General features: G+C 38.3%; 1 non-coding gene across 1 annotated transcript; it reads left to right on the forward strand.

Annotated features, from left to right (window-relative positions):
- Nucleotides 1–6786: 6786 nt before the first annotated feature.
- Nucleotides 6787–6890, forward strand: LOC133051316 (U6 spliceosomal RNA). The gene has a single exon (XR_009691821.1). It is a non-coding gene; the product is annotated as a U6 spliceosomal RNA (small nuclear RNA).
- The last annotated feature ends 467 nt before the right edge of the window (nucleotides 6891–7357 follow it).

Genomic DNA, 7357 nt, shown 5'->3' on the forward strand with positions numbered 1-7357 from the left:
GCTTTATACATATATATCTATATCTCACATATTTTTATACATATATACATAGAGCTCTAATGTTGAAATAGAGCATTATGCTGATAGTCTTTTTATAGTTCCAGTAGCTGTGTGTCTATCTTTTTATCTATCATCTATTCATCCATCCATCCATCTATTTATTGATATTTACCTATCTACCCAGTTACCTACCTACTTATTTTTCCTGGTTACTCACTACCTAGTAATCCCCACAGCAGTGAAGAATAGCTTGCTGTTCAGTTATTCTTCAGGCTATATTTTAATTTCAAATACTTAAGTGTGATTATTCTTTTGGTTAAAATTTTTGTCTTGATGAAAAATTCCCCTTATGAAAATATGAACCAAAATTATTGGTTAAAAGTTAAGAAAAGCTTAGGAAATGGACATGACATTTCTATTTTGAGATATATATATATATATGATTTATACCTATTTACTTCTAAATTCTGGACAGTTAGCAATAGCAAAACACTTTTCAATAAGAAAATGAAAATGACAAAAATATTTTAAAGAACCTATACTCGATACCAAGGCAAAATCATTTTTTCCTGTTTTTATTTCCTAACAAAAGGATGTATAAACATTTGATGGTAAAGTTTTTTTTTTTTTACATTCAATTCCAGGACAAATTTATCATAGGAATCATCATATTTGAATCTTCGCATATTCTATAATATATAAAATATTTGGAAAAAGAAGCAGGAACATTTAGCTGATTCATTCAATAATGGTAACCATTACTTAAAACCAAGACACAGGCTTAAAGTAAATTATTGCAAGAACTTCCTAACCACTTCATACAAGTTTAAATTTCTTCAGGTATCACACAAAGCCCTTCAGTACCTATGTTTCCATTCGTAGCCTCTGTTCGATCCCTTCTGATCAACATCAAGTGATACCTAACTTCAAGTTGTACCCTATCATGCTCTTACTTCTCTTCAGTCCTCCTTCCCAGAACTGCCTTACTGTGGTCCACCCAACTTTATGTGGCTTAATTCCTGCTTATCCTTCCAGGTCCTTTTGAGACACAACCTCCCCAGGAAGCCTTCTGACCCATCAAGTCCAGTATAGATGTTCCTGTCATGTGCCCTGTCATCATCCAAGCTGCCCTTGTCATGTCCCTTAATAGCTGCATCTGAATTGCATGCGTGAGCATCTGTCTCCTGGCTAAAGTGAGAGATGCTTATCAGCAGGATCTGTGACAGCCCTGTTCATCATCATGTTCTCAGCACCTAAGGCATAGTCACACTCGATATTTTTTGAATTGTTGTCAGAGGTAAGAAAAGATAAGCCTAGCTTGTTTTTCCTTTTTCTTTTGGAGAGATGGATGGGAGAATGTAAAAAGACAAAGATGTTATTTGTTTGCCTGATTATTTTTCCTGTTATGGAAATTAACCACTTAGAATCAGATTCTAACTGTGGAGGATACATAAAACTCTCTCACCTAACCTATGAAACTTAAGAGAGAACCCTTCAGATCATCGGGCTTTCCTGGTAGCTCAGCTGATAAAGAATCTGCCTGCAATGCAGGAGACCCTGGTTTGATTCCTGGGTTGGGAAGATGCCCTGGAGAAGGGATATTTACCCACTCCAGCATTCTTGGGCTTCTCTGGTGGTTCAGACAGTAAAGAATCCACCTGCAATGTGGAGACTTGGGCTGTATCCCTGGGTTGGGAAGATCCCTTGGATGAGGGCATGGCAACCCACTCCAGTATTCTTGCCTGGAGATTTCTATGGACAGAGGAGTCTGGTGGGCCATAGTCCATGGGGTTGCAAAGAGTTGGACATGACAGAGTGACTAAGCACAGCACAGCTTCAGGTCATTTGGACTGCACCCAAATTGAAACTTTAAACTTAAAAATCTGTGATGGCTCTAGTAGTCAAAATAATATTGAGGAGATAAAAGTCAAAATCCAGGATCATTTTCCCAGCATTTTAAAGTAGATATCAGTCAGTTCAGTTGCTCAGTCGTGTCTGACTCTTTGCGATCCCATGGACTGCAGCAATGCCAGGCTTCCCTGTCCATCACCAACTCCTGGAGCTTACTCAAACTCATGTCCATCGAGTTGGTGATGCCAGCCAACCATCTCATCCTCTGTCATCCCCTTCTCCTGCCTTCAATCTTTCCCAGCATCAGGGTCCCTTCCAATGAGTGAGTTCTTCACATCAGGTGGCCAAAGTATTGGAGTTTCAGCTTCAGCATCAGTCCTTCCAATGAGTACTCAGGACTGATTCCCTTCAGGATGGACTGGTTGGGTCTCCTTGCAGTCCAAGGGACTCTCAAGGGTCTTCTCCAACACCACAGTTCAAAAGCATCAATTCTTCAGTGCTCAGTTTCTTTTATAGTTCAACTCTCACATCCATACATGACCACTGGAAAAACCATAGCTTTGCTAGATGGACCTTTGCTGGCAATGCTTTGTTTTCCAATGGCCTTTGGCCAGGCAGGCTCCTCAGTCCATGGAATTTTCCAGGCAAGAGTACTGGAGTGGGATGCCATTTCCTTTTCCAGAGGATGATCCCGACCAGGGGATTGAACCCAGGTCTCTCGCATTGCAGGTAGATGCTTCACAACTCTGAGCTACTAGGGAAGCCCAAAGCAGATATAATCAGGTGTAAATCCTCATTAGGTGTAAGTGGAGAAGTGGGTGTCTCACCTCTCAGTGACTAAGTCCAAATTGCCAAAACCAGGATTTATGTACATCTTAACAACACTGCACAAATTGTCAGTATTTTATTGTAGCCGGGGCTCAATAATCTGATTGTGAACAGATCTAATTTAAAACTGACATTTCATTTATAAATGTAAATCTAAAAAAAAAAGCCAAATGCAAAAATTTAGATTATTTGAATTCCAAATGAAGGAAGGAAAAATTACTGCATCTTGTTCCACGATATTCATTTTTATTCATGACCATTCCTTCCTAGAAATTGCCATCTGAAACTTTTGACATTCCTGTGGTAGGTACAGTATTTTAAGTGTGTCCATGAAATAAGTTAGCTGAAACAAAATAAAATATCTCCTCCTAGTACACTCTGGTATTGTGCGTGTCAATGCAAATGCCAAAGCATGACAGACTGTTTTCCATTTATAATAAGCAGAATCTTGAGCTGCATCAAAGAGCCAAAAGATTTACATTCCCTAAATGAAACAGTGTCCTGATCAAAGCAACAGTAATTCATTTTCTCCAGTCTCTTCACATGAGATGAGATTTGAATGTTATCAGCTGTGTATGAATTCAGCCTCAATACAGAAAGCACAAAGGTGCTGAATTTGGCTTTTCCCCAAGAATCTCCACACTGCTATTCCTTGTGTGGGTGAAAGTTTATATAACATAACAAACCACCCAAGCACTGGGGGCGGAAGTTGGATGCATGACACTCTTCCAGATGACCAAGTCTTTGATTCTGGAGTTTGAGTATTTGGCCGGATAGCTCTACCTTCTGTTCAATAGAAATTTCATTTGTTTAAGCCAGGACTTGGCAAACCCAATTTTTTGGATCCTCTTTTTTAATGCCATAAAATTAATACCCTATCCTCCTCAAAGGACAAGGGAACAGAAAAAATTATATAGACATGGATGTTTGTGGGCATATATTTCCAGTTAGCGCAATCAAAATCTGGTGAAATTAAAACATATTTTAACCATAGGGGTAGCTGGAAAAATTGATGATTTTTTTTTAAACTAAAACAATAAGTACATAATTGGAAGTTTTCAATTTGAATTCTGATGCCTTCCTGCTATGGCTCTTTTCCCATTCATAACCCACTTAAATATCAATACTTGTAAAATAATAGCTCCAGAACTGGCTAATGAAACAACCTTTTCCCTTTGTCATTCAACAACTGTTATTTTCCAAAAACTTTTATTGATTCAAACAATTACAACATGGTATTTTTTTAATATTAGCATTAAAATATCATTTAATGAAATTTTTTTAAGATAAAAATTCAAAAGTTCAAATAAAAAGGAAACTTACCCAATGGCAAATAATCTCTAACTCTTATTATTCTAATAAAGGCAGAAGCCTACCTTTCTTTGTAACAAATATTATGCAGACCTCTGTACAAACAGGCAGTTGGCAAGCAGGGCAGCTGGAAGTACAAAGTAGGAAACCAGGTACCTGGCAGGATCAGAAAAGCTAAATGCCCATCTGCTCCAAAGGGTCTTTTCTAGCAGCCATTGCCATGCTGACCCTCAAAGGTCTACTTTTGATGCAAGTTAATGCAGCTCTCGAAGATGCCTCTTAAATGTGCATTTATTGATTTCTGTGCATTTTAAAGGAGTAGTAGAATTTCTCATCACATCCTAGTCTGGGTTATCGGATTAAATAAGAACGTTTTCCCTCACCAAAAAAAAGACCCTCAACACATTTTTGTGAGGAAACGGGGTATGTGGGAACCTTATCTGCTGTTCCACTATGTGTGGGGAATTAGAGGACCAGAGGGGAGAAGAAACCAAACATCAGGATGAGAAAACTGAGTAAGCTTTGGATTTCATTCTCCCTCTCAGGATGAATTTCCTATGGATCTAGGAAATTTATGTGGGGACCGCCCTGAGAGGAAGTTAGAGGCCCCAATAAAATGTGCCTGCGTGATGTTTTTAGTTACTGGATTAGAGTAACTGTTATTGGTTGAAGTGTCAGGGTGAGCCCTCAATCCACAACGAATGCTCTCAAGAAGGCCATGACAGACGTGGAGACAGAGGAGACAGAGAAAGTGGTGACCAGTGGTAACAGGAGCTGGTGGCTGCGCTGCAGCTGTGGCAAGCCACACAACACCAGAGGCGGACCCCACCTGACACGGAGGAGCAACGAGAAGTCCTTCCCTGGAGACTTCAGAGAGAGCCCGATCCTCCTAAGGCCTTCATGTTGAACTTCTAGCCTTGAGAACTGAGAAAGAATAAATTTCTGTTGTTTTTAAGGCAGCCAGCTTGTGGTATTGTCCTCCTTCAATATACTTGGGGATTGGTTCCAGGACACCTCTTCTTCCACAGATACCAAATACTCAATCCCTTAGGTAAAATAGCATTGTACCTTGGAACCTTTCTTTATCAGCAGGAAGTTACCCGCTGTGCATCAGCGGCTCCCAAGGGCCGACTATTCTTTGTTACAGCAACCCCGGGAAACCAATGCAAAATGTCTTAGAAAAACCCAGTCAAGTTTTTCTCTGGCAGTATTCACTAGTAGACATGACTAGCCTTTCCAATAAGCACTCCCAGGTTGTGCTGGAAGGCCTCAGTTCTCTTTTTAATCTGGAGGTCACCTTGGTATACTTCAGTCAACCAGTAACTATTCATCCTCTAAAGGAACACTGTCCCCTAAGTACACCACAGTGTACTAAAACCAGACCAATATTTTAACATAAAGCTACAAACCAATATTACTCATAAACATAAACACAAAAATTCTCAACACAATACTAACAAATTGAATCCAACAGTGAATAAACAAACTTTCACATACAATGGAATTTTTTCCCCCAGATATACAAAGCTGATCCAATACTCAAAAATCAATCCGTATAATCCACCACATCTACAGGCAAGAAAAGAAAAATCATAATTATATCAATTGCTTCAGGAATAACATTGGAGAAAATTTAATACATGTTTATGATAATTAAAAAGAAAAACTCTTAAGAAAACTAGTAACAGAAGAAATTTCCTCAACCTGATAAAGAACATCTACAAAAAGCATATAACTAACATCATATTTAATGATGAGAAACTCCTCCCTGCCACCCCAAGACTGGGAAGAAGATAAGAACATCCTCTCTTGCAACTCTCATCTAACATTATACTGTAAGTCCTACCTAGTAAATAAGACAAGAAAAGGAAACAGAAGTTCTGTAGATTGGAAGAGAAATAATATGCTTTTGTTTATAGAAAACATGATTTTGAATAAATATTAAATAAATATAGCAAGTTTGCCAAAACCATTGTGCAGAAGGCCTGCACCAATGGTATCCAGGAGAAAGGCAAGGAATTAACAATAAATGAATCACATTGAATCAGGCATCTTTAGACATCAAGACAAAACGTGGGAAATCTGAACTTGTCTCTTTTCCAAAAATTAATTATAGACATCATGGATACTCAAAATCTAGTTGCAACATCTCACACTTTATTTTTCTTGCAGCTTTCTGCATTACTTTGGGGGGTTTTGACAAAGGTAAATTATTTGAAATAGGCAGTGATCAATAGAACAAGGGAATATTTGATGTGGAACATAAATCAAACTTTATCATTTTCTGCCATTGTCATTATCAGAGAAAGAAAAAGAGACATTGTAATTATAGAGTTGTAGAGCTGAGCTTTCTCCAACAATAACATACTAATATTAGAACAAAAGCAGTCCTTTTAACCTCTGACATCAAATCCCAGAGTGGATGATTCGTCAGTTGGTACTCTGCTGCACTGCAAGAGTGAATGTATTGCCCATGCATGGATAAGTGCTTTTCCTATCAGTAAGGATGGACTCATGGTAGCATGTTTCTAAGATTTCTTGATAGAAATTGGAACTAAAATATGTCAGCCATTATATTATACTTTAAAAAGTAATAAGTTTCATAATGTCACATCTTGGTCAATTAATAAAAAGATGGAATACAATTGACTACTTTGGCACCTACATATAACTAGAAACTTCAATGCAATAATCATTTTGTATTTTCTTGATGGTAACTATAAGTGCTTTCTTTATTTCTACGTTCTTGAAAGTAATTTTTGGTCATATATATCATTTGTCTAAAAATACAACTGGGTGCTTGCTTTGGTAGCACATATACTAAAATTGTAACGATACAGAGATTAGCATGGCCCCTGCGCAAGGATGACATGCAAATTCGTGAAGCGTTCCATATTTTTATGACTCTGAAGGGTGGGGTGGGGAGCGAGGTGGGAGTGGGGTTCAGGAGGGGTATACATGTACACCCATGGATGTACATATGCATGTACATTTACAGATCCATATATATCTACAAACTTGGATACAAATGCATCAAGTTGTATCTATATTCGTAACAAGTGTCTTCTGAAAATCTTACAAAGAGTTGGTGTAGAAAGTCATCCCAGGCACCCTCATCTCTTTCCATATGACCATTCCATCAGAACTGAACTAACCCTGAGACTCATGGGCTAGCTTCAGGAAAAACACCTCCAGTATAGCACACAGACCCTGTCATGTAAACATTTAAGGCTTAGATGGGACAACAGAGGATTAGATGGTTGGATGGCATCACCGACTCAATGGACATGAGTTTGGGTGGACTCCGGGAATTGGTTATGGATGATTCATGTCAATGTATGGCAAAAACCACTACAATATTATAAAA

The sequence above is a fragment of the Dama dama genome, chromosome 33 (assembly GCF_033118175.1).
Source record: "Dama dama isolate Ldn47 chromosome 33, ASM3311817v1, whole genome shotgun sequence".
In the NCBI taxonomy this organism is placed as follows: domain Eukaryota; kingdom Metazoa; phylum Chordata; class Mammalia; order Artiodactyla; family Cervidae; genus Dama; species Dama dama.